Source organism: Chionomys nivalis, chromosome 5, assembly GCF_950005125.1.
Source record: "Chionomys nivalis chromosome 5, mChiNiv1.1, whole genome shotgun sequence".
NCBI classification, from domain to species: Eukaryota; Metazoa; Chordata; class Mammalia; order Rodentia; family Cricetidae; genus Chionomys; species Chionomys nivalis.
Genome location: NC_080090.1, coordinates 98,865,074 through 98,890,684, shown reverse-complemented (window position 1 = coordinate 98,890,684; position 25,611 = coordinate 98,865,074).

Sequence of the window (25,611 nt, the reverse complement as noted above, 5' to 3'; positions counted from 1 at the left end):
GGGGTTACAGGCATGCAGAGTCAAGCCCAGCTGCTCATGAGTACTGAGGGTTCAAACTCAGATCCTCATACTTGCACAGCAAGTGCTCTTACTCATCAGCCTGGTTTGTTGCCTGTTGGTGTGACAAAGCACCATGACCAAATGCAACATGGGAGAAAAGAGTTGTATGGATTATAGGTTACAGTCTATCACTGAGGGAAGTCAGGGAAGGATCCTTGAGGCGGGAATGGAAGCAGAGACCATGGATGAATTTAGATGAAAGTTTCTGTCCTGCCTGGTCCTGCAGCTGTCCAGTCTCAAAGAAACACACAGGGGATTATATTAATTATAAACTGTTTGGCCTATTAGCTCAGGCTTATTATTAACTAACTCTTACAACTTAAATTAACCCATAATTCTTGTCTATGCTTAGCCATATGACTTGGTACCTTTTATCAGTGAGACATTCTCATCTTGCTTCCTCTGCTCCTGGCTGGTGACTGCAGACTGAGCCTTTTCTCTTCCCAGACTTCTCCTAGTCTGGTCTCCCTGCCTATACTTCCTGCCTGGCTAGTGGTCAATCAGCACTTTATTAAACCAGTACAAGAGACATTCTCCCACAGCAGATGAATGCTGCTCTCTGGCTTGTTTTCAATAGCTTGCTCAGCTTTCTCTCTTTTTAAAAATATATTTATTTGTTTTTCTTTTTATGTCTTGCCATCATGCATGGATGTGTATATGTGTGTACTTGTTGCATGAGGAGACCAGAATAGGGTGTCAGTTCCCCTGGAGCTGGAATTACAAATGGTTGTGAACCACTGTGTGGGTGCTGGGAACCCACATAGTCTTCTGCAAGTGCTCTTAACCCCTGGGCCATTTCTGTAGCCACTCAGCTTGCATTCTTACACAACCCACGACCACCTGTCTAGGATCCATAGTGCAGTGGGCCCTCCCACATCAATCTCTAATCAAGAAAATGCCCTCACAAGCACACAGGCAGACCACCCCGATGGAGTCAAGCCCTTGGCTGAAATGTCTTCTTGCAGGTGGTTATGCTTTGTGTTGAGCTGAGACAAATTAACCAGTGCAACCACTGATCCACAACCCTAACCCAGTTTGTGGCTTGTTGTTGTTGAGTGACTTGGTGCTATGCCTCCTTGGGGTACGTTTTTGACCGCTCTACTCTGCTGTGCTTTAAAGCTTGGGCTCTTGCTCTTCAGTTTGGAAGATTTCCTTGTCCCTACACTAAGTGTGTAGGCATGAGGGTTTATTGGGTAATCTTCACATTTTAAATCCTTAAGAGAATCTCCTTAGCTTTGTCTTGGGATGAGAGTGAAGTACCCCCCTGCAGGCTCACGTGCTGAAGGTCTGGTCCAGCTGCTGGAGCTGCTCTGGGGAGTTATTGGAGCCTTCCTCTTTCCCCTGGCAGAGATATCCAGATACTAACCTCCCTTCCTGTTCACTGTCCCTGCTGAGTCAGGAGCGCTAACATTGCTTAGTGTACTTAGCGCTAGACTTGGTGAGAGCTCCCTTTGAGATACAGCCCTTCAGTTTCTAGATTCTTTGTTCAAGAGATTTTACATTCCCTGAGAATTCAGGATTTCCCTCATTCAGGAACCTTTCTCCATTGTTCCTGTAGTGGTTTTCTTTCTGCTGGGTGATTCCCTTTTTGTTTCTAGAACCCCCTCAGTACACCACATCATCTTTCATGGCTCCATCCTCTAGCTCCTCCATTTAAAAAATACCTTATTGATTTGTGTGTGTGTGTGTGCAAGTGCATGTGAGTGCAGGTGTCTAGGGACTCCAGAAGAGGCTGCCGGATCCCCTGAAGCTGGGGTTATAAACAGTTGAGAGCTACCTGGCATGGGTCATGAGAACTGAAATTGGGTCCTCTGTAAGATCAGCAAATAACTTTAAGTTCTGAGCCAGCTCCCCAACTTGACCTTTCACTTTTTCCTTCCTAATTTTCACTACTCAATGCTTGTGCCCTGTGCACTGTCAGAAATCCTTGCTGTGTGACTCTCTGGAGCACTGTTGCAGATATTATGGGTTGGAGTCCAGAAGGCACCCTCCAGAATGCCCAGGTTCTTGTGTCTTGTAACAACAACAACAACAACAACAAAAAATGTACCAGGGACACATGCATAGTGGTAAAATAGAGAAAGTTTATTTCATTTAATTAAAACATTTTATTTATAGGTAGTGTGTGTAAGTGTATATTCAGGCATGTGTGCCGATGCCATGGAGGCTAGAAGAGGACATCAACTCCTTCTGCAGCTGGAGTTGGGCAGTTTTGAGCCTCCCAGATGTAGAGAGGATGGGGAATGAATTCTGGCCCACTGCAAGAACAGCAAGTGCTTTTAACAGTTCAGTCTTCACTCTAGCCCTGAGATCCTTTTTTTAAGGAAGAGAAAGACACTCCCAAGTGTACAGTGGGGCTAGAGACCTGGGGAAGGGCAGGGGAAACCAGCATTGGCCCCCTGGAGTCGTGAGCCGCCAGAGGTCATTTACACAGCTCCCTCTTTCTCCAGATGGAATTCTGGTTTTTTTTCTTTCTCTCACACATGCTCTGTGTATTATGGGGAGAGCATTTCTGGCCTTTATCTCTATCATGGATAATCTCTCCACCTCCTCTCCCTCCCTGCTTTCCTTGCTCTACCTTCCTGTCACAGGGGTTATGTACAGTAGCCACCTTTTCCTTTTTCTCACCTATCATGTTTTGGGGATGAGAAACCCACATTTTTCCTTCAGAAAAGCTTTCATATGTGCACACTACCGTTGGTGTCCAAAAACTGCTCGGCTTTCCTGATTAGTACTAGAGAAGGCTATGAAAATAGAGCCACAAGCTGGGCGGTGGTGGCGCACGCCTTTAATCCCAGCACTCGGGAGGCAGAGGCAGGCGGATCTCTGGAAGTTCGAGGTCAGCCTGGTCTACAAGAGCTAGTTCCAAGACAGGCTCCAAAACCACAGAGAAACTCTGTCTCAAAAAACCAAAAAAAGAAAAAAGAAAAAGAAAATAGAGCCACAGATTCAAGAGAAATTAAAATATTTATCTGCAAATTCGGGCCATCTGTTTTTGAAGTCTCGAAGAAATGGATAATTTCCTGCCAAACTCGTTTCAAAACTGACCTCAGAAGTGAAACACTTGAAGAGAGGTTGAACATAAAGAGAGAACAAAGTGTTGAGAATCACCACCTAGCAAGTAGCAGGCACCATCACAGCCAGACTCACTGAACATGGGGACCCCAGGAGAACAGCAATCTTCCGCTGGCTGGGTGCTTACTCTCATGGGCTGTCTCCTTGGAAGTGGGGATCCCTGGAAACATGTTGAACTAGAGGGTAGCGCACATCTGGTTCATCCAGAGGTTCTCAGGGTGAAGACGGCAGAATTCAGGAGAGGGAAGATTTGGACCTTTGGACCAGACCAGCATCTCCACAGTTGGATTGGGAGGCACCATGATGCCTCTAATGGCCCTTCAGGGTCACCCTAAACCACACAGAGGGGCTGGGATTTTTCACCCTTGCTTCACCTAGTCAATAGCCTTTGTCCTGGGGAAGGGAACAGCTGTGGATATACCAGGGCAATTCACAAAGAGGCGTGGCACTAAGTCCCTGGCAAACCTCTCAGACTCCTGCAGGGGAGTCTGGGAACCACGCCGTGATATCCACTGCAGAAGTCCCCTGTTCCTCTTCACTCTCTGTGTCTGTCACTTTTCCTGTTGCTGTGATAAGACTGCTGAAAGCTCAATGAAGGGATTTAAGGAAAGGGTTGTTTTGGCTCACATCGCGAGACAGCCTGGCTCACACCGCCAGAGTACAGCCCGTGGTGGTGATGGGGATGGCGTGGCGGTCGGAGCAGGAGGCAGCTGCTTGTTTTTTCCACAGTCAGGAAGTGCTCAGCTTTTTCTCCTTTTTCTTCAGTCCAGGACCCCAGGCCATTGGATGGTGCTGCCCACATTTAGAGTAGGGTTTCCCACTTCAATTCACTCAGTCTACAAACTTCCTTGTAGACCTGTCTAGAGACGCATTTCCATGATGACTCCAAATCCCATCAAGGTGACAATGAAGATGAACTATCCTGCATCTCCAGTGTCTCTGGCTGGTTGTTGGAAGATCACAAGGGTCAGCAGATCTGAGAATGGTAAACAGGGCTGGGGTGGATCCGCACTACAACAGCAGCCAAGGGGCTTCCCACTTCCTCCCACCTCCTCCTGTTCTTCCTGCCCGGGGAGCAGGGAGCATGCAGCCACATCCCGATGGCTGAGGAAGGAGAGACAGAGGAGGAAGCATCTCTAAAGGAGGAAATATTTTTGCAGGCAAGCTCCTCCCACACTGTACTATGTCTCTATCCTTGCCATTGGGTGCCTGGAGGGGAAATTATTGTGTGAATTGAAGTTTTCAAGGGGAAAAAAAAAACCAAAAAAACAAGCCTATGGCAATGATTCTATGAGGCTGGTTGACTGGTTTCTTTATTATTTTTTTCCTATTCTGGTGTGGTGGTTTCTGCTTTATTTTATTTTATCATTCATTATCCCTTAGAAGCCTATTCATTTTCTAATGAGATGGGGAAGGGGGTGAATCCTGATGGGTGAGGAGGAACTGAGAGGAGTAGAGGGAGGGGAAACTGTAATCAGGATATATTATATGAGAAAAAAATCTATTTTCAAAACAAGGGAAAATATTTAAAAAAGAAAAAACCTTCTTGCTCGTGAAAGGTTAAAATGTAGGTGAACGGAGCCAACTGTCTTGGCCTATCTTTAGCCCTCCGTAATACTGGACCTAACATCTGTGTTACTGTCTAATGTAAAATCTTTTGGAATGTATTAACAGAGCACTAGATTCTACCAAAAAGCTACTGATAGGTCATTAGATAGAACCTGAACTCTCTAAGAGATGCTCCCTCTTTACTATACCTACTTACAGGATACTCCCATCATGCATTTGAAGTGTCATGATTTATTGACTCTATTTGTTCTGTTACTGTAAAAACTTCATGAAATTGTTACCACTGGAACATGGAATTCTGGGTAAGCTGAATCTGTGTTCCTGACTTCAGTATAATCATCTCTCTCATTCCCTTTGAGGTGAGAGCTATGTTTTAGCATTGATGCCTGTGTCTATTTCCCTGACCACGACCCTGGGAGTCAGCTGACCAGAGCAGACAGTGAAGGGAAAGAACGGCAGATGTTCCACTCCTCCTGAGCACCCCTTCCTCCACACCCCTTCCTCCATGCCCCTTCCTCCACATCTTTCTCCCTTGTCCATGGAAAACATTGCATTTTTTCTGTTGCTATAACAGAATGCCTGAGACTGAGAGATGTATAAAGAAAGAAGGTTTCTATTAGTACTCATAGTTCCAGAGTCTGGGAAGCTCAAACTGAGGACCCACATCTGGTGAAGGCTCATACCGTACCAACTGGCAGGAAGTGGAAGGGAGGCAGTGTGCAAGAGAGACACATGTCACAACTGCCTGTTTCCAGAGTGACTGACCCGGAGCTCCCTCTCAGAAGACTCATTCATTCCTTTGCTTCTTTTCGTTGTTGTGGTTCTTTATTTGTTCTTTTTGCTTCTTTTTGTTTTGAGACCAGGTTTTTCATGAACCCCAGACTGGCCTTGAATTCACTGTATAATCAAGGGTATCTTTTAACTTCTGAGCCATCTTCCTTGGCCTTCCCAATGCTGGGATTGCAGGCAAGTGATGGAGGAGGGTCATCTGTCTATATGTTACTCTCATTGGTTAATAAAGAAACTGCCTTGGCTTTTTGATAGGGCAGGATTTAGATAGGTGGAGTAGACAGAACAGAATGCTGGGAGAAAGAAAACAGAGTCAAGCAGCTGACATGGAGCCAGCCGCCATGGAGCCAGCCGCCATGGAGCCAGCCGCCAGGTCAGGCATGTTGAATCTTTCCCAGTAAGCCCCCACCTCGTGGTGCTACACAAATTATTAGAAATGGGTTAATCAAGATGTGAGAGTTAGCCAGTAAGAGCCTAGAGATAATGGTCCAGGCAGTGATTAAAAGAATACAATCTGTGTGTTGTTATTTCGGGTGTAAAGCTAACCATGTGGGAGCCGGGCGGGACAAAAAGCAGGCCCACTGTTCCTTCTACAGGTAAGCAACTCCACACTGAGCTGGGGATCAAAGCAGGGCTTCATGCATGTAAGGCGGTCAACTCTCTCCACTGAGATGTTTTCCCAGCCTCACTAAACCCTTTTAACTTAGTCACCTCCTAAAGGCACCACATTTCCGTATTGCTCCAGGAACATAAAACATGGATGGGAGTTTACGAGGAGGAAGACTCTGCCCAGCCATCGTCACAGTGTACATTGTGATAGAGCCGAGAACACCGACAAGTAGGGCTAGTAGCCCTGGTGGAAGCACAGCTGGGTCAGACCTGGGCTGGAGGCAGAGGAAACACTTTGGGGCAGGGAGCAAGTTTAAGCAGTCCCCAGACAGGTTACTTGGCTGTGAGTTCCAGCCCTGGCCTGGGCCCTGCAGGAACCAGAGGGGTTAGCAAGTAAGCTCCAACAGCTTGGGTATCCTTCCACTCTCAATGTGAGCCACTTGCGTGTGCAAAGCCTATGCCTTACACATGAGCAGTTTGGGGAAATGTTTGCTCAGTCCTGAGTACTCTCAGTTCTTAGAGATTTGGATCCTTTGAAATTCGAACGTATCCATGAGGCTGAAGTATGGAAGCCATGGAAGTTGTCTCAAAAGACAACTGACCACCCTCTGCCTAAGCTTAGAAAGAGCTGTGTCCTCCAAAGGAACCCTAGTGTGAGGAGCAGTGGGTGTCTGCCACACACAGACCTGGCCGGTCCTCCAGAGGACCCCTGGTCGGTCCTCCAGAGGACCCCTGGTGTGAGGAGCAGTGGGCGTCTGCCAATACAGTCCCGGCCGTTCTGATTGCACAGCTTGCCCAAGTTTAGCAGGAACTGTGTGGAGAAGACAGAAGGAAAGGCTAAAGATGTCCAGGGATCTTAGCCTGGGTCCCAAGGTTTCCAGGTGGCACAAGAGCAGACACCGAGTCAAGGATAGAACGCTGTGGTGCGCTCTGGATCAGGGAACACTGCGTTTGCCAATGCTGCAGCCACTAATGAGCTGAGGTTTGAGAAGGAAAAAGTGAGGACGAGAGAAAATTAATTTTCCCCATTTTGTATGAAGCCAGCAAAATCCGAATGGGGATAATTTTTAAGAGGGGCTGTGGGTCCCTCCCAAAGGTGACTGTTTCCCCAGTCCATGCGGCAAGCATGTGTGTGGCAAATGAGCTGTGGTCAGAGCAAAGAACACAAGGGAGGCAGGCAGTAGGAGGACCTGTGGGTGAGCCCTCCCCATAGGACATGCCTGCGGCTGTCATTGCTAACATGACAGTCTGTGAGGTCATCTTTGGCATCAGCTCCAAGTATGAAAAGAACTCATTCATATGGCCTCAAAGAACCCATGGTATGGCATCCCTGAGAATAATCAAAAAGGAATTTGTCTAAACCTGAGAGGGTCTCTCTCTAGTGGTTGGCACAAGCGAGGGTTGAGGCAGGCAGACTCTGTGTGATTCCATATGGACCGAAGCTCTTTCCTCCAAATGAAACCTTCCCATTTGAGGAAGGGCATGGGGTGTGTGTGTGTGTGTGCAGAAACAACACTCAGGAAGTAAACAAAACAAGCTCAGCAAGCTCCTGAAAAGTACAGGATTCATGAGGTCCTACCCAAGGTTAGATGAGCAGTAACAAGGATGGGGAGAGGAGATTCACCATCTGGCAGAGCTGCCCCAGGTCAGGCAGGGAGCTCTGGGGATGCACTTTCTGTGAATCATCACCCATGCTGCAGTGGGCGCTTCAGGGATGAAGCTGCCTTTGAGTCACCCTGCTCTTGACAGTGACCCCTGATTCACACTCTTGTAAACAACCTCAGGAAACACTTGTTCATCAAATTAGACTTAGGTAGAATCCTATAATTGGTACTCTCTCTGGGATGAATAGACATTTGTTTACATCTTCCCGGAACAAGTAACACAGCAAGAGCTGGTAAGCACAATGATGAAACACACACCTGTTCCTACTTGAATGAGCTTTTTATACTTAGACATTGGCTCAATCACATTAGCAGGACTGGGGAATCAAAACAAAAAGTTAGGACCGAGGCTGTTGCTCAGTAGAGTATGTGTTTAGCATGTGGGAAGCCCATCACTGCTACACAAAGTCAATTAACTTGTAGTTTCTCCTCAGCTTCTCCATCTGTGAAATGGGAAACACTTCTATTTAGGAAATTATTCACAGGTGCGCAAGCATAAACTGTATATATACTCACGTGTATGAGTATGCAAGTATGCATGTCTGAATGTGTGTATACAAACATGGACTTTTGTGTGTATGTATGTGTGTGTGTGTTTGGATGCGCATACAAGTGTTAACATGCATGTGGAGGCCAGAGGCCAACTTCAGGTGTCATTCCTCAGGATGCCATCCATGAGAGTCTCTCACTTTTACCTGTAACATGCCAAGTAGGCTGGGCTGGCTGGCGACTGGGGCTTAAGGATGTGCTGTCTTTGCCTCCCAGCACGGGGATTTTAAGATGCATGAGTTCTGGAGCTTAAACTTTGAGCCTTGCATTTATCTGGGAAGCAGTTCACTGAATGAGACCCAGCCCCAGATGTATACTCTTTACATTTTTTAAAAACAGCATTTGAATGTGTGTGTGTGTGTGCGCGTGCACGCGCGTGCGTGTGCTTGCATGAGCACACATATTTCATGGTATCGATGCCTTTAATCCAAGTACTCAGGAGGCCAAGGTAGGCAGATCTCTGTGAGTTTAAGGTCAGCCTGGTCTACATAGGGGATTTCAGGCCAGGTAGGGCTACCTAGCAAGACCCAGTCTCTCTATATGATATATGCTTATATATGTGATATGTGAGCATATATGATATACACATGATGCCTACATATACACATAATAATTATGCATAAATACTACTCTGGCTGATGTTTCAGTGTCCTGGGGTCACTATCATCTCTCCCTTCAAGAGGCAGGGGCAGGAGCTTCTGTCAAGGGCAGGTGGTGGTGGCCCCCAGGGCACCAATGTATTTGAACATCAAGGACTTTATGAAAAGGAAAAATTTAAGGTTGAAGTCAGTCTAAAAGGAAATCGTAAATCCTGAGCGGATTGGCTAAATGAGAATGGATTGCCTTGATCTGGCCAGAGGGAAATTTAGGAGTTAGTGCGGCAATTACAGCACTCCCAGAGTTATAGGGTGCACCGGAGAGTCTTTAACCAATGCCCTGTAGCCGGAAGAGTAATTCACCAGCCTTGGCTGTATGTCTAAAGGGAAGACTGGTTCAAGACCAAGCAGTTTTTTCTCCCAAATTAAAAAGCAATTTGCATCCTTAAATCACAAGCAGCCCAGTTCTCTCTCGAACTATGCAAATCTTATTCTATGCGCACACAGACTGAGACCACAGTAAGAGGAAAGAAGGAAAGGAAGCGGTGGGAGAGACGCCTGAGCAGGTCAAAGCACTGTAAAGAGGCTGAAGAAGAGCCTAGAGAGTTAAGGGGAAGCCGGGCAGCCTAGCAAGACATCTAGGTGACCCATCAGCGTGAGATGACTGCCTTGATTATGTGAACAGTTAGGTGCTTCTTAGGCCGACTTTGCTCCCCGCTGGGTGAAGGGTGGTGCACTGTTTCTCTGCTAGGTGAAGGCTGGCGCACTGTGTCTCTGCTGGGTGAAGGCTGGCGTGCTGTCTCCGCTGGGTGAAGGCTGGCGAGTTATGTCTCTGCTGGGTGAAAGCTGGCGCTGTGACTCCGCTAGCGCTCTGTGTCTCTTCTGGGTGAAGGCTGGTGCTGTGACTTCGCTAGCGCTCTGAGGCTCTACTCATGTGTCACCTTTGGCCTCTGGGCTACATTATCAACAAAACTCTTCTTTGGGGTGCCTACTTGCCTGTTATGGAAAATATCCAGTTGGTTTCTTCTTGTTCACCAACCACCTGTGACTAATCAAAATGATGAAGAGAGTCCTTGGAAACCAAATCATGGGCTGGGGCAATGTCTCCGTCGGTGCAGTACCTGTCGGGCACATAAGGATCTAGTGCTGGGGATGTGGGGATAGGTGGCTTCTTAGAGCTCACTGGCCAGCTGGCCTAGCCTGCTTGGTGAATTCTAGACCAGTGAGAGGCCCTGTCTCAAAAAATAAGGTGCACAGTGCCTTTAAAACAAAAGTTGTCCCCAGGTCTCTACATGCACACACAGACATGTGTTATCTTGCATGTTGGTGTGTGCTCAGTTCACTTTCTTCTTTTTATGTAGTCTGGGATTCCAGCCCAAGGCACAGTGCCACCCATATTTAGGGTGGATCTTCCCCACTTAGTTAAACCTTCCTGGCCACACCCTCAGAGGCACACACAGAGGTATGTTTCCATGGTGATCCTACCTCTTATAAGGATGATACCACGTGTACATGTCTTGCCAAAAGAACGCAGGCAAATGAGAGCAAGAAATCTCTTTCCTGTCGTGTTAAATTTGCCACTTGTAATTTTGAAGCATAAACAGGGAAGCCTAGGGACATCTCCTGAACTACCAGGCTGTAGTAGCCCATGTCTCCAGAATAAGGTGGCTGTCAGTGTGGCCTGTACCCTGACCCTCATGGGAAAGACTAGTGTTTGTGCAAGGAGACTCTGTCCCCTGTGATTTACTGTAGGGAGTTTTGGGGAGCCTGCACCCGGCCCTCATGGGAAAGACTAGTGTTTGTGGAAGGAGACCCTGTCCCCTGCGATTCACTGTCGGGAGTTCTGGGGAGCCTGGTGTCACCACTTCCACAAGTGACAAGGACACACATCAGTTGAAAAGGTTCATTGCCCTGGGCCTAACCACAGTAAGGAAGAGGGCATGGCACCCTTAGAGGCTACCTGCAAAGGAGGAGGTGGGGACACCATCTGGTGCCAGCAACAGGAAGCACATGACGCCTGCTACCAGCCTTCACACCTTTGGGTGTCACCGTCTTGAGACCCGCAGATAACACACTAAAGTGGCTTGTGCTCAAGGAGCCTGGAACAAGTCCTTCAGCCAGCCAGCATCAGAGTCTCCTGAAATCAACAAGATTCTGAAGACCCAGGCTTCAGTCCTCTGGGTCGACACCCCTCACTACACCCCCACCTGGAGCAAGGACAGCAGCTCTGAGTCCAAGTCCGAGCCCTGGGAAACCTATGGAAGTCTCTTTAATCTCATGAGTGGAACAGAGGGTCTGCGAGCTACAGGAAAGGGAGAAATACGGGCAGAAGCCCATGGTGGCTCAGGAGCCTTTTGTAAACATCTCCATAAACCCTAGAGAGCCTTGGGTGCCATATTGGACTTTAGAGAATTGTGAGAAGGAACCCAGGACCCACAAGGATCCAGTCTGGACCTCAGTGCCCCTCTTCAACAGAGTCCCCATCCCTGGTTGACGTTAGGGATCCAGGCCTGCTTTCTTGTTCTGGGCTGGGTTTCAGCTGGGCAAATAGACCTGGTGTGGGTGATAATGGCTGGCTTTCTCAGAGCAGTTATGAGTTGCATGAGGTAACTCAACAGGATGGGTTTGTCTTCAGGCCTTAGCTCTGGGTAAGAGCAGGGCAGGGCTTCTAAACTTACAGAAAGAACTGGGAATGATCTTAAACCCATGCTTTGTCAATCCGGGGACTCTGCACTCAGGAGTATGTGAAGAAAGAACAGCAAGGTCTTAAGAGTGAACAGTCTGAGTCAACATCTGAATTCCCTCACTTCCAAGTTGTGTGCGGTCAGGCAAGTTCACTCAGTCCACGCCCCCATGCTCAGGGAATGCAGGTGCCACAGGGCTGTCACAAGTGCAGCCTGTACAGCAATGTCAACTGGAGACGTGGAGGAGTTCAGGCCTGTGTGCGTCTAGTCTTTATGGCCTGTGTGACCTTCATAAGCTACATAACCTTTCTGAGCCTGCTTTTCACCAGCTTATAAATGAACGGAAGGGTGCTCTATCCCACGGGTATGAAGCTTGAGCAGAATCAGCCGTTTTAAATACACAACACAGTGTTGGGAATTCTAGAAGGAACTAAAAACATTTTTCCATTTGAGATAATATGATTGCATCATTTCTCCCTTCCCTTTCCTCCTTCCAAACCCTGCCATATGCTCCTCCTTGCTTGCTTTCAAGTTCATGGCCTCTGTTTTTTATTACTGTTATATGCATATATATACATATATATGTATATATATTATATATACATTCCTAAATACAACCTACTCAGTCTGTATAATGTTATTTATATGTATATTTTAAGAGCTAACCATCTAGTATTGGAGAACCAATTGATGTGCTCCTCCCTGGCGGGGGAATATTTACCCCACTCTAATATTCTTTAGATGCCTGCAGTTCTCTGTATGGGGTTGAAGCTTTATGGACCCCCCCTGTCTGCTTTGGCATGTCTAATGTTGTTGTCCTTGTTCTGCTCATGTTTAGGCATAAAGACATTTTTAAAAGAGCAATGTCTCATGTATCACAAGCTGGTTTTGAACTCTATGTATAGTTGAGAATGACCTTTAACTTCTGATCCCCCTGCCTCTGCCTCCCTGGGGTTACAGACGTGCTTCACCACGCCTGCTTTATGTGGTGCTAGGCATGGGTTCCAGGGCTTTGTGCCTGTTAGACAAGCACTGTACCCATCCAGCTGTCTCCGTTCTGAGCCCCAAATCTTACAAGGTTTTCTTCCTTTCCCTCTTCAACCACTGTTGGAATTGCAAGCATGCTCAGCAAGCGCTCCACTGTGAACGCTAGGGGACAGCTTGTGGGAGTTGGCTCTCTCTTTATCCTGTGTCGGACCTGGGGACTGAACTCAGGTCAACAGTCTCGGTGACAAGCACCTTTACCCGCTAGCCCAATTGCTGGCCCACAAATATTTTTTTTTTTTTAAAGAAGGTTCTTCCTTTGCCTGCAAGTTGCAGAGGCTCAGAATTCTCCATCCAGCTTTTAGCTGTGTCCCCTGCGGCTCCTGCGGTCTCCTGCCTTGACAGCGCACACGCTCATCAATCCTCCTCTCCACTAACTGCTCCGGTCATATTAATCTTCCATGTTCTCTCTCATCTCTGAGCCTTTGCTCCTGTCAGGTGCGACTGAAGGTTCCCCCCCTCCCTGCCAAACCAGGATGAGCACCGTTTTCACGAGCCTTTGTCAAGTGAGAACGCCATTCTTCACAGTGAGAGGTAGCAGAAAAGAGGCCGAAGGACAAAGCCGGAACCGGCTTTCCATATTCATATCCGTGCCGTCGGAAGAGGGGGGAGTGCTTCGAAATTAGAACCGAAGAACAATGCGTCAATTTAGAATCAATAGGAAATGAACCCATGCAGGCAGCTCACAACTAGGGACAGGGGGACAGTCGATAAACATATGAAAGAGGCTTGTCCCAGCTCATCACTCACACAGCTTCATAGCGACGTGCATTTTCAGTAAGTTTATTGGCAAAATAATGATGACAGTGCTCAGTGAGTCAGGGGGGCACGAGGCAACGCCATGGGGTGCTGCTAATGGGCTGTCAGTCAAGGGAGCCTCTCTGGGGGTGCTGTGGCAATATTTACCAAATAGCACTTATTTTCCGTTTTTAAATTCTATTTTGTTTACTTTTTGCAGTTCAGGGAATTGAACCCAAGGCTTTGCATAAGCAAGGCAAACTCCCTCCACTGAGCTACACTGACAGCCAGCCTGCAGGCCTTCCTCCTCTTCTCCTCTCCTCTCCTCTCCTCTCCTCTCCTCTCCTCTCCTCTCCTCTCCTCTCCTCTCCTCTCCTCTCCTCTCCTCTCCTCTCCTCTCCTCTCTCTCTTTCTGTCCCCCTCTCTCTTTGTCTCTCTCTGTCTCTGTCTCTCTTCCTCTCTCTTGTGTGTGTTTGTGTATGTATGTCCTGAGACAGGGTCTTACTAGGTAGCCCAGGCTACTCTGAAATTTGTGGTTCTCCCTGCCTCAGCCTCTGAAGGCTGGGAATACGATTTGTCAGCACGCCCTGTTCATGAGGTGTCCTGTTTCTGCCTCCACAGTACTGAGGTTGCAAGTGCTCAACAAAAGCCTTGTTCTCACGTAGGTTCTGAGACTTGAACTCAGGTCCTTTCAAGGTCAACACTTTACCAACAGAGCCATCTCCCAGCCCCAAAGGGCTGTCGGTTACAGATGGACCTTAGGCTTGCCGTGATGCACCCGTTTGCCAGGACGTCACCTGAATGTCAGGTACAGGGACAGGCACTGTCCTAAGTGGCAATGTGACAAGCTGGATTCTGAGCTGATGACTGCATGGGCCTGTGCCTTTGTGTGAGGAGAGCACATCTGGCGTGACTCATTGCTGCTCTTTGTGGAGTCTGAGCTTGTGAATGAAGCAAGGGAGCAGGCCGAGGCCGGCCTCTCTCAGTCCATCCCATTGCGTGGCTTTCATTTTCTCCCTGCATGAGAATCACTTTTTAAATAAAGGAATTTGGTCTTCTGAGCCTTATGTAGTCCCACCCCACCGCATTCACTATTTTTCACATCGTGATGACTAAATGTCTGACACAAAGTGACCCAACGAAGGCAGGGTCTATTTGGGTTCACCTTCCAGGGTACAGCCATCAGGGTGGGGAAGGTGTGACTCAGGGGTGTGAAGCAGCTGATCACACTCGCTGCTATAGTGGGTAGACAGAGAACAATGAAGGCTGTTGCTCAGTTTGCTTTCTCCTTTCTAGGTAATCCAGGACCCCAGCTATAGGTAATACAGGGATGGAGCTGCCTGTATTCAGAGAGAGTCTCCATCCTCAGTCAACCTGATCTAGAAACTCCCCCACAGACATGCCTGCAGATTTTAAATCCTATCAAGTTGGTTATCAAGATTAATAAACACACCAGAACGCCTGAAACTCCTGCTTAGATTTTCTTCCACCTGGACCTCTCCTCCTAGGTGCCCAAGGGCCAGGCATCTGTTGTAATACGAGCGGCGGGGCTGCGTCCCCGGCACCCAGCCGCCCGCATGGCTAGCTTATGCCCCGAAATAATTACACGGAAACTGTATTCTTTTAATCACTGCCTGGCCCATTAGTTCCGGCCTCTTATTGGCTAGCTCTTACATATTGATCTAACCCATTTCTAATATTCTGTGTAGTACCACGAGCTGGCTTACCAGGAAAGATTTTAACCTGCATCTGTCTGGAGTGGGAGAATCATGGCGACTCCCGACTCGGCTTCTTTCTCCCAGCATTCTGTCTGTTTACTCCACCCACCTAAGGGCTGGCCCATGACCCACAGGTCACACACACCTCAGGATAGATATGAACACAGCTCAACACAAGGCTGAAATGTACTTAAGATACTATGAGATCGCATTCTTATGCTTTGGTTTTGTAACTTGATTGCATGGTCCTTGAGCATGAACTCTGCAAACAGCAGTGTTAAATGGTCAGTGTCAAAAGGTTGGACACACCTGCAAATGCAGACCCTTAAACATGGGTGTCCATATTCTACTTGGTCCTGAGCTGGTGGAAGGAACCGTAACGTCCAATTTAGGCTTTGGAGAACTCCAGCTACAGAGGATCACAGAGATGTCAAGGGCTCTCCTCAAGAGGCTGGAGGGGGTTAGGCTGAGAGGGGTCAGAGGTCTGGATTGAGACAATGGCTTCTGGGAGTGAGAACTGATCTCAGCAGAATCTGGTCACAGAACCAGAAGCACTGGAGGGAGAAGGAGGAGCCCTTGGTTTCCCATCTGACTTTTCAGGAATGGAGCATCTTCATGGAAAAGAGGAGGTGTGTGGATGGGGAGCAAGAAATGGTCCCAGCTTGGGGGCTTGAAGGTGTGTGTGAGAGGGGAGTGGCATGCGGAGGATGGTGAGGCCACAACACTAGGCAGGGTGGACAGGGTTCAGTTACAGCAATGGTACTAGAAGCATTGGTAGTGCTAGGGCCCAGGGCTCAGCTCCAGGCTGCATGAACACAGACAATGACCTGTTTCTGTTTAGATGACACCAGCAAGAAATAAAGTCTTTGCACTGTAGCTCCTGGGAACAGAGTCTTAATGAGGAGTTGTCTAGATTTGGGTGTCCTATAGGCATGTGGAGGATTGTCATGAATGCTGACTGAGGTGGGACGACACCCTGAATGTGGAGGCCACTATTTCTTTTGTTAATTTGTTTTTTTTTTAAAGGAAAGCAAACTATCTTTTTTTCATTATACATACAAATCCAAGTTCCCACTCCCTCCCTTCCTCCCATTCCCTCCACATACCCTCTCACCCCATCCACCCATCCACAGAGAGGGTAAGGCATATTGCTTTGAGAAGGTACAAGGCCCGCCCTATTATATATAGGCTGTGTAAGGTATCCATCCAAAGAGAATAGGATCCCAAAAAGCCAGTACAAGCAGTAGGGATCCTGGTGCCACTGCCAGTGGCCCCTCAGTCTGCCCCAGCCACGCAACTGTCAATCACATTCAGAGGAACTAGTTTGGTCCTATGCTTGTTCCTTCCCTGTCTGGCTGGAGTTGGTGAGCTCCCATTAGCTCAGGTAGACTGTTTCAGTGGGTGTCCCCAACATGGTCTTGACCTCTTTGCTCGTATTTTCACTCTTTCTACTCTTCAGCTGGACCTTGGGAGCTCAGTCCAGTGCTCCAATGCAGGTCTCTGCCTCTGTATCCATCAATTGCTAGATGAAGGTTCTATGGTGATATTTGAGATATTTATCAGTCTGGCTACAGGGCAAGGCCAGTTTGGGGCCCCTCTCCTCTATTGCTTAGGGGCTTAGCTGGGGTCATCCTGGTGGATTCCTAGGAATTTCTCTAGCGCTCCCTCAATCAAGATATCTCTTTCCTTGGTCTCATCTCTGTCCTTCCTCCATCACGACTGTCCTGTTCCCTCAAGTTTCTCCTCCCGCCTCCCCTTCTCCCCTCCTCTTCTTCTTCCCTCACTTCTCCCCGACTCCCATGCTCCCCATTTTGTCAGTCGATCTTGCCTATTTTGACTTCCAGGGGAGGCCACCATTTTATGGACCGGGCCCTGGACTGTATCAGAAGAGAAATCTAGCTGAGTCTGAGAAAGCAAGCAGGCAGCATGGCTTATTCATTCCTCTCTGCCCTTGACTGTGGCTCCAGGGTGACCAGCCTCCTGCCTCTGACACTCACCGCAATGATGGGCTGTATCCAGGAACTGTAAGCAAACGCTCTTCTTCCCCAGGTTGCATCTGTTCCTATCACAGCAACAAAAATAAAGCCAGAGCAGCAAAAGGCTCTTTTTAGTGCAAGCTTTACTTAAGAATAAGAAAACACATGCTTTGTTTATTTTTCCTTTCGTCCTCTCTCCTGTCTTTGAGGGGAAGCAAAGCTGGGGGAAGCGACCCAGCCCCCAGTAGCACCATCCCTGCTGGGGGACAAGGGAAGCAGTGAAGAGAGAGGAGGTGAAGAGATGCCATTCTGATGGGGCAGAAGAGAAGAAGGAACCAAAGAGGAAGCCAGGGGCCAGGAAGCAAATGAAACCCTCCAAGACATGAGCAGATCAAGGAGAATGTGTTTCAGAATGCATTTTGAGTCTATAAACTTTGTTGGGTGTGGTGTTGGGAGAGATGGCTCAGCTGCTAAAGTGCTTGCTGCACAAGCATGAGGACCTGAGTTTGATCCCCAGGACCCATGTAAAAATGTCAGGCATGGTGGCACATGCTTATCCTGTGATCCTGGGAAGCTGGAAACAGGTGGATCCCTGGGGCTTGCTGGTCAGCTAGCCTATCCAAATGTCAGGCCCCAGTTTCAGTGAAAGGCTCTAACTTAAAAAAAAAAAAAAAAAAAAAAAAAAAAAAAAAAAAAAAAAAAAAAAAATTAAACCCAGCCTGATGGCTTAGCAGGTAAAGGCACAAGTCTGATGAACGGAATTTAATACCCAGAACCCACAGAAAGTTGGAAGAAGAGAATTGACTCCACAAAGTTGACCTTTAACTTAAACATGCAGGCAGTGGCATGTGCACACCCATCTTAAATACACACATTTATTATTAATGATTACTATTTAATAATTTATTCATTAACTTCATCGATATTTTTATTAGTATAATTTTATTATTTATTAATAATAAATGAAAGAAAGAAGTGGAAGATGATTGAAGACACTTGACGTCAGCATCAGGTTTCCACAGGTGTCCACCGTTTTCTGTCAACTTGATATAGTTTAAAGTCATCTGGGAAGAAGGGTCCTCCGTTGAGAAAATGCCTCCATCAGACTGGTGTGCAGGCAAGTCTGTGGTGCATTTTTCTGATTAATGACTGACGCGTGAGAGTCCCATCCACTGTGGGCATGGCACCCATGGGAGTCCCATCCACTGTGGATATGCCGCCCCTGGGAGTCCCATCCACTGTGGGCATGCCGCCCCTGGGGGTCCAATCACTGTGGGCATGCCGCCCCTGGGAGTCCCATCCACTGTGGGCATGCCACCCCTGGGGGTCCCATCCACTGTGGGCATGCCACCCCTGGGAGTCCCATCCACTGTGGGCATGCCACCCTTGGGGGGTCCCATCACTGTGGGCATGCCGCCCCTGGGAGTCCCATTCACTGTAGGCATGCCACCCCTGGGGGTCCCATCCACTATGGGCATGCTGCCCCTGGGGCAGATAGTCCTGGGCCATGTAAGAAAGCAAACTGAGTGCGCCACAGAGAGCAAGCTATGCAACAGCGTTCCTTGAAGTCTCTGCTGCAGTTTCTGCCTGCGGTTTTCTGCCATGAGTTCCTGCCCTGACTTCTCGTTATGATGGACTCCATGATCTTGATCATGGTGTTTATCACAGAAGCAGAAAGCAAGCTAAGACACCATGCACACATGTGTGCACACACACACCTTATTTTTTTTTTAAAAGAAACAGTGGTTAAGCGCCAATCACTTTCCAATTCTTTTTCTATCCATTTACTTTATCTATCAATCAATCTACAGATAAATCTATGTTTTAACCATCTAGCTAGGTTCTACCTACCTATATGTAGTTCACCTATTGATTTGTCTGTTGATCTATTGATGTGTATGTCATCAACTATTGATCTACTGATGTGTATGGCATCAACTATTAATCTATTATGTCTATCATCTCTATCTGTCTACCATCCTCTGTCTGTCTGCATTTGGAGGCATGCTTGCCCAGCATAACGCATTAGTGTTTGAACCTGAAGACAATGCTCAGAGCCACTTACATTTTATTCAGGTGAAAACTGCACTGAAGTTATAAAAATTAAGTAACAGTTTAACCCTGAAGCCACAAAGGAAAAGAAAAATACATTTGATTGCATTTTTAAAAAAAGGCAAAAGCTTTAGTAAAGTTGAGAAGAGAGCTTGGAGAGAAAGGGTAAAGGTATCTGCTGAAGACAACGGCCAATTTCTTTAATTTATGTTGAATGAGTCATTGAGAAAAAGACTCTGGATGAGCAGGTGTGAACAGGAAACTAACTTGATGAAAGATAGTGGGAAAACATCTTGAGCCCAACACATAATCAGAAACACATATTCTAAACAGCAATGGGGCTTTTTTTTTTCTTTTTTGTCACTGATGGACGAATGAGCCTCCTGGGTCTTACTTCCAAGGCCTAGGGACAGGATGCCCTCTCCTGTGGGAGCCCGTGATACCGTCTTTGAGGTTGTTTTAGGCAGGGTCTCTCTCTACCCATGGCTGTCCTGGAACTCACTATGTAGACCAGGCTTGACTCAAACCTGCAGAAATCCACCTGCTGCTGCCTCCTGAGTGTTGGGATTAAAGGTGTGTGCTACCACTCTTGACAATACCACCTTTTCGGCATACCAAGTTGAGTCAGGACCAAGTCCCTTCCCCTGTATCAAGGCTAAGCAAAGTATCTCACCATAGGGAATGGGCTCCAAAAAGCCAGTTCATGCACCCAGGATAAGTCCTTGTCCCACTGCCAGAGATCTGCTCAACAGATTAAGCCACGTAACTGTCACCCACATTCAGAGGGTTTAGCTCAGTCCCATGCAGGTTCCCAGATGTCAGTTCAGAGTTTTTGAGCTCCCACTAGCTCGGGTCAACTGTCTCCATGGTTTTCCTAACCATGATTTTGTCATTCTCCCCCCCCACACACACACACTTTGCTCATACAATCCCTCCTCCCTCTCTTCAACTAAGCTCCAGGAGCTCAGCCCAGTGCTTGGCTGTGGATCACTGCATCTGCTTCCATCAGTTACTAGATGTAGGTATAACTCAATTCTTTCCCTCTGTTTAAACCTAAATCTCATGTCAGGACCCAGAATATGGGCTTGGGAGTCACCGGGCCTTTTTTTCCCTCTTCCCCCACATGCAGTGAGCCTCTCTCCTTTCTCTGCTGTTCCCTCCCACTTGGATGTTTCCTTGGCCTGTTGAGGATGGTGCTCCAGCCTGGTTTGTTAGGACTGCAGGGCCCAGGCTCTGCCCCTGACAGCTCTGGTCCCAGGAGGATGAGTGTGAGACTTTATGGCCAGAGGCACACAGGAAGGGCGATAAACAGCACAGAAACACGCATTTGGGTTAACATGTGTCTTCGTTGGTTTGTTTCTTTTATTTTGAAATAACGTCTCCTGTGCCACAGGCTGACCTCAAAGTCACCGTGTGTGTAGGAGATAACCTTGAACTTCCAATACTCTTGCCTCCAGCTCCAGAGTGCTGGGATTATAGGCATGTTCCACCATGTCTGGTGTATGTAATGCTGGGGGTTCAACCATATTTCATGCATGCTAGGAGAGTATGCTGGCTAGTTTTGTGTAAACTTGATGCAAGCTAGAGTGGTCTGTAAGGAGGGAATCTCAAAGGAGAAAATGCCTCCATAAGATCTAGCTAGATGGGATTTTCTTAATTAGTGGTTGGTGGGGGAGGGCCACCCCTGGACTGGTGGTTCTGGCTTCTATAAGAAAGCAGGCTTAATAAAGTCAAGAGAACAAGCCAGCAGGCAGCACTCCTCCATGGCCTCTGCATCGGCTCCTGCCTCCAGGTTCCTGCCCTGTTTGAGTTCCGTGTTCTGAGTTCCTTCAGTGATGAGCAGCTTCATGGAAACGTCAGCCTAGTAAGCCATTTCCTTGCCAAGTTGCTTTAGTCACGGTGTTTTATCACAGCAATGGTAACCCTAACTAAGTGTGGTGGTTTGAAAGAGAATGGCCATGAAGGGAATGGCACTATTGGCAGGGTGGCTTTGTTGGACCAAGTGTGTCACTGGGAGGCGGGATTTGAGGTCTTTTGCTTAAGGTTCACTCAATGTCAGAGTTGAGACAGTGATAGTCTCCCAACCTTCCCCCTCCAAAACTAAGACAAAACCACCCCTGGCACCAAAGTCTTAGTGAGCCAGTGAGCTCACTGGGGTTCCCGGAGGAGTGTGAGCTCACTGGGGATCCAGGAGGAGTGTGAGCTCACTGGGGATCCAGGAGGAGTGTGAGCTCACTGGGGATCCTGGAGGAGTGTGAGCTCACTGGGGATCCTGGAGGAGTGTGAGCTCATTAAGGTTCCTAGAGGAGTGTGAGCTCACTGTAGATCCCAGAGGAGTGTGAGCTCACTGGGGTTCCTAGAGGATTATGGCAAGGAGGAGTTGCTCATAAAAACAAAGCCCCAGCCCCATAGTGAGGGACGCTATGACAACTGTGTCCCCGGGGCTTCCTGCACAGCTGACCTGGCTGGAGAGTCTCTTCCACCAGCACCCATGCTCTGGTAAGTTTGAGCTTCTGAGATGTGCAAGTCTTGTCTGGGGTCTCATGAGCTCCCCTCTTCCCTCCAGGAGGAACTACTGCAAGCAAGGTCCCTCCTGTAAAAGCCAAGCCATCTCTGTCCTGCCTCTGCAGAGAGTTCTCTGATTTTTGATTCAAACAGCCCTGCTCCTGGGTCACTAGCCAGTATGCCATCAATCAGTTCTGACCCCTCTTTCCAGCTCCGGGCATGGGAGGGCCCTCCATCCTCTGCCCTTTACTTAGCCCCTATTCTGCCTTAGCTAGGCAGTTTCACTGCTCCTTGACGGTCTTGCCCCTGGGACCAGCGCATGGCCATGCAACTCTGGTAGACCCTAGGGTCTACCCTTTCCCTCTACCCCCCCCCCACCGCGCTTTAGTGGCCTCTGGGGTTAGAACAAAGAGAAGAGAGGAAGCTTCTTGTGTTTCCTCTTCCTGAGTCCTTGGACAACACCATTCTGGATTGAACTAAACCTTCATGCCAGATGGACCAAGAGCCTTTTGAAGATCTGGATGGCTCAAGCCTTATCTTCCTACTCTGGGTCAAACACCTGCCACATGGCATGGTCTGGTAGAATGTGCTAGGTGTGATCTGTTGAAACACAAACTGGAAACACAGGACAGTCTGAGGAGAAAAGGAGAAGGATGGGCGGGCTTGTGAAGCTGGGGTCTCCTGAGCACAGAGGCTGTCACGGTGTTAGGTAGGGGAAGGGGCAACCGCACTTTCTCTCCTCAGAACAACTGCTGCCTCTAGCCTGTCTGAGGCAGGGGCACTTCCTGTCCTCTGGGCACCACAGCCCCACTTCCAGATGCAGTCGCCTCAAGGAAGTGTGGCTGCAGGCCCCTCCTGGCTCTCCTCATCCACCTGCCAGCACCCAGGAGGTCTGGCCAGGGAGTCCTCCGTCATAGCCCATGAGAGATGGGAAGCTCTTGAATTTCTGGATGTGAGGGTCTTGGCCAACATTTCTTCTCTCCTTGACCATCTCTGGGTGGTTTGCTGTGGTTTCCTTGGAAAAGGCAAAGGTGTCCTTAGAAGCCGTCCTTACCCAGAATTCAATCTGTTGTAATATGCAGAAGCGGGTTGGGGCTGTAGTTCAGTTTGTAGAGTGTCTGCCTAGGACACACAAAACCCTGAGTTCCACTCCCAGTACCACATAAAATGGCCATGGTGGTGCTTGCCTGTAATCTCAGCACTTGGGATCAGAAGGGCAAGCTTGCTGCTTAGGCTAGAGATCCTGTCTCAAATAAATAAATAAATAAATAAATAAATAAATGAATAAAAAATAAAAAAAAATTTAAAAATATGTATAAAGGTGTAACTACTCATAAAGCCGAGGAGTTTGCAGGAAGAAAGGGCAATGGTTTCTTGCATCTGTTTCTCAAGAGGTCCTCAGCGCAGTCAGCTGGAACCTGGAGACAGCTTTGCTGCTTTGCCTTGAGCTGGCTTCTTCCTCCTTTCTGGGCATCTTGGCTATCTCTTACCAGCTTGGAATCCCTCCTGTCTACCTCCCCCCTCCCCGCCCCGTGTCCCAACCCTAACACAAAGACCTAGTCCAACCTTTTCTCCTGGGAAGGGGCTGGCTGGGAGGAAAGGTGGAAGGCTGCCACCAGGAGCCAAGTTTGAGCATCAGGGATTAGAGCTGGACCCTGACTGGCTGAGGTTGTCCGTGACAGATCTCGCAGTCTCTCATCAACTACCTGGAGAAGTCATATCTTCCTGCCCAGTGTTCTTACCTTACCTCTCTGAGCTTCGGTTTTGTTGAGGCTGTAGAATCTCATAGGATGATTCTGAAGAATTCGTATGTGTGAAAAGCCCTGGTCACAGTTGGTGTTTAATAATAAATGGAAATTTTCTTCGCTGCCCTTTTCTATGCCATCTGTTCAGGTAACAGTAGAAACTGGGGAGGAGGGGGTTAAAGAGGGAGTTTGTGGAAAGCCTTGCTTGGAGAGATGTAAGGGTGTCTTTCTTCCAGGGTAGCAGATCCACAGCCCGACAGTGCCCTCAGAAAAAAGCCCTTGCGGGAAACTAGCCTCTCCTCTCCAGGTTAGAAGCGCGCAGAGTGCTCAGTGGGGAGACCTAGGCCAGTGCCTGGAGGCTGTACGCGGCCTGCAGCGCCCCCTCGTGCTGGGAGAGTGAAGGCAGGCGACCTTTGCTTCCTCGCGGCAGAAAAACCTAGGGAGGGGAACATCAGGCTCCGGTGACATTTGAGGAAGTCATAGCCAGTAGCCAGGTTGTGGGGGCCCAGCGAGGAAGACGGAAAGAAATAGAAATAAGGTACTGATTAAATTCAGTGAGGGACCCTTAGGGTGGACCCCAATCTGTCCTCTGTCACTGATGTATCAGGGCTCAGGGACCTGAGGTTTGATCTGGGCAGGTAGGTAGGGAATGGACCAGGTGCCTAAAGAGGTTGAGAGAGCAGGCAGGACATGAAGGTGCAGCCAGAAATCTTCTCCAGGACACATGTCACCATGGCAACCCTGTAAGGCCACACCCTGCCTCCTCCTCTACTCAGCTGTACAGTGGTACCCTCAGCATCTTTTTTGCAGGCTCCTCTACACGCTGAAGGAGACAGCCTGAACCCGACTACTGACTGCTGACATTTCCAATCAAGACAGCAGAGAGCGCACCCTCCCCCTGGCACCTGTCCCTCCCCATCTGCAGGGTTGCTGCCCTTGGCTCTTGTCCTTTGAGAACACAACAGAATCAGAGAACTCCCTGGTCCCAGGACCAGATCTACCAAATTCTGCATCTTTATTCACAATTTTGCCCTTGCTGAGAACCCTTGGCCTTCTAAGGCTTTCTCGAGACTCTACTCCTAAGAACTGATGTCCTGTCTCCTTAGAAATTGAGCCTCCCTCGTACCCATCCACACACAAACAAAACTTACTTTATCTTGTTATAAAATGCCGTGCCCTCCGGACACCCACCTCTCTATCAGTTGCAACCCATTTCTGCTCCTCACCCAAGGACTTTCAAGCTCTTGTCTTCCTCCCATCTTTGAGGGTCCTATCACTAACCACACACAGGAGACCCAGAGGAATAAGGACTGGGAATCTGTGCTTAGGATGGGTAGGATTCTAGCCTTTGCATGACCCATACTATACTGTTAGGAGTTCTCTTGAACTAATAATATTTTTCTACATATAAATACATACGTTCATATATCTTATAAATATCAAAGCAGCCAACTAAAGAACCATGACAAAGTATTTTAAAATGGAAGAGAAGAGGGCTAGGTTTGGAGGCTATACCTTTAATCCCAGCACTAGGGAGGCAGAGGCAGGTGGGTTTCTGTGAGTTTGAGGCCAGCCTAGTCTACACAGCAAGTTCCAGGTCAGCCAGAGTCACATATGTTTTTCTAACGTGTGTGTGGTGTAAGCACATGTATACACCATGTGTATGCAGGTACACTTTGCTGTGCTGGTATACATGGAGGTCAGAAGCTGATATGGAGATGTCATTTCTCAGTCATTCTCCATCTCATTTTGAGACAGAGTCTGTCAGGGAAGCAGAAGCTCATTGTTCTGACTAGACTGCTGATCGTGGAGTTTCAGAGATCCTCTTGTCTCTATCTTCCCTACCCTAGCTCCGGGGTGCAGGTTCACATCTCCATTTCTGTCTTTTCTTTTGACACAGATTTCCCCCCATACATGTAGATACTGTAGACAATCCATACACACACCCACGCTCAGGCACAAACATGGACACATACACATAGAGACACTCATATACATGTATATGGTTGCACACACACACACACTCGCACACACTGTGTGTGTGGCATGTTGCACACTTAAGAAGAGGGTGCACCACTGTTACAGTTTCTGCTCTAGGCACAGTGAGTTAACAACAGCTACCCTATCCCAAGGTTGCTCCCTTGTAGGTAGTCTCTTGTTTCAAGCTCAGAGGACAGGGGAGCTCTGAGGAGGAGGGCTGGTGGCTGCATCTCCTCAGGCTAGAAAAAGTAAGTTCTA